Genomic DNA, 2,455 nt, shown 5'->3' on the forward strand with positions numbered 1-2,455 from the left:
CATAGAGTAGATGCGCTCATTGCATGCGCCAAGACAATTGTGACGCATGCGCTGTTGTCCCAGTGTGCCGGCTGTAGCGAACGAGAAAATGACCACCGTCTGGACGCTCTGCAACGGCGACGACGGCCGCTGGGATCAGCAGACTCGTGAGGCACAGCCGTTAGAAAGGGGGGGTCTTCTCCGAAAGCTCGAGATATTATCGCGAAATGACGCGGCGTGACGCTTCGAAAATTTTATTAATTAGAGACAGAGTGAAAGTGTGGTACTGAGGTACCAAAGAGATCTCACACTAGCGATTAGGCCGAGGTCATTACGAGGCTATTAGTTAAAAGCCGTCAATGGGCGAAAGGGAAGGCAGCCGTGCAGTTGAGAGAATCCGATCGATGCCTAAGACGGGCGCGCTGCAGGGCAGCGCACGCGCGAGGAAGCGTGGTCTTCCTCTCTTGCCGAATTAGCACTAGTCCTGAGCGTACCGTACTGGACCACCTGGCCTCGGTACCGTGCCAACTGGCTACGATTTGACATACTTGTTCTAAAGGAACGAGGTTCTTTTACATAGAACACGACCAATTTCTTGCTTTACATAGTTCAAGATGAACTAGATGCCGCTCTCAAATGTCCGTGACTTACATTTTCGGACGCAGTTAGTTTTTGAAGACAGCTCCATCGTGGTTCCATATTGCAATTTCTGTATCCACATCTGAACGCCGCAAACCACCGAACGGAGTATGGTGGAGCGTACTGCGTGAACCAGTATCATTTCAGTCCCATTCCACTCGCGGGAAGAAACACGGTGGCTTGTGGTCAGTGGAATGCACGCAACAGGGCATCTGTCTCTGGGCTGTCCTTGAAGTGATCGATTTGTAACGGAGTTCTCTCTGTCACAGTGGTACCAACTGCTGCTCACGTTGCTGCTGCAGATGCGTAAGATGCGGCAAAGCCATGCACTGAATACGATGGTCTTCCCTCTCGGTTGTGCCACGTGGCCGTCCGGAGCTCGGTCTCCGTGCGACCGTACATTCACGTGATAACCGCTGTCAGCAATCGTGTACAGTGGCTACATTCCTACCGAGTCTTTCTGCAGTATCGCAGAAGAAACATCTAGCTTCTCGTAGCCCTGTTCCACGATCTCGAGTGATCTCAGTGAGGTGTTGATAATGTCGTCCTTCTCGCCTTAAAGCATTCTTGATTTATATCAGCTCAACACGTCCAGTCTCAGTGGAACCTAACTCTCATGACTGTTACAGCGTGTATGTAAATCAAAACCTCTTTCCATCGTCATAGTGGCGAAACTAGCGCCACTCTTATGCTACTGGCGCGAAATTGGAATAGAATCGTCTTTCAGAATTAAAACACCCCTTCCGGTAATGTCGCACAAATCCTCCTTGGAGTTGCGATTTTTTTCCATCAGTACATTAACGTCATAAGCATAGGCGGATAGATTTGTACGCTAGCGCATCAATTCTGTTTTAGAATGCAAATTACCTGCACCTCTTTCCGATCACTTAGATTTCTTCATTGTTCTGTCGACTTACAGTAAGACGATACCAGAAGCGTCCCGCCGACATCGAGACCATTAGAGACGGAACATTAGCTCGGAATACGCAAGGATGAGGAAAAGAAACTATCCCGGAATTTTCCTGGAGTGATTTAGGGAAGGTACTGAAAAACCTAAATCTGAATGGGTGGGCGGAGATTTGAACCGTTGTCCTCGGGAATGTGAGTACAGTATGATAAACAAGGCGCCTTCTCTCTCGGTGCCGCTACTAGAGGAGGAGCAAGTTCTTTCACGTAACAACTCACATAAAGTGGTACAAGTATACCATCAGGGTCAATCGCAGCTACTATGTTAAGCGACTTTAGTAGATTATGCTTATCAACTACGAATACTGAATAACAAGCACTCCATCTTCAGGCCACAGGTGGCTCATCGGGACCATCCGACCGCCGTGTCATCCTCATTGAGGATGCGGATAGGAGGGGCGTGTGGTCAGCACACCGCTCTCCCGGTCGTTACGATGGTTTTCTGTGACCTGTGCCGCTACTAGTCGGTCGAGTAGCTCCTCAATTGGCATCACGAGGCTGAGTCACCACGAAAAGTGGCAACAGTGCATGGCAGCCCGGATGGTCACCCATCCAATTTCCAGCCACGCCCGACAGCGCTTAACTTCGGTGATCTGATGGAAACCGGTGTATCCACTGCGGCAAGGACGTTGCCACTGAAGAACACAGTGACTGTAGGTATATTAAATGAAATACAGATACCAGCCACTTTTGAAATGCGAATATACTTCAAAAAGTAACTTTCACATTACCATGGTAGGCGAAGCAACTTTTTTGAATACTGCACTGCACTTCAGAACGATACAGATAGGTACATGACTTTTTTTTTCAGCATAGCCAGCAAGTTTCTGTAAACGACAGTTGGAACGCTTTACCAATTGTTCAATTCTTC

General features: G+C 48.6%; 1 pseudogene; it reads right to left on the reverse strand.

Annotated features, from left to right (window-relative positions):
• Positions 1-2,100: 2,100 nt before the first annotated feature.
• Positions 2,101-2,218, reverse strand: LOC126299772 (5S ribosomal RNA; annotated as a pseudogene).
• Positions 2,219-2,455: the final 237 nt, after the last annotated feature.

Source organism: Schistocerca gregaria, chromosome X (genome assembly GCF_023897955.1).
Source record: "Schistocerca gregaria isolate iqSchGreg1 chromosome X, iqSchGreg1.2, whole genome shotgun sequence".
In the NCBI taxonomy this organism is placed as follows: domain Eukaryota; kingdom Metazoa; phylum Arthropoda; class Insecta; order Orthoptera; family Acrididae; genus Schistocerca; species Schistocerca gregaria.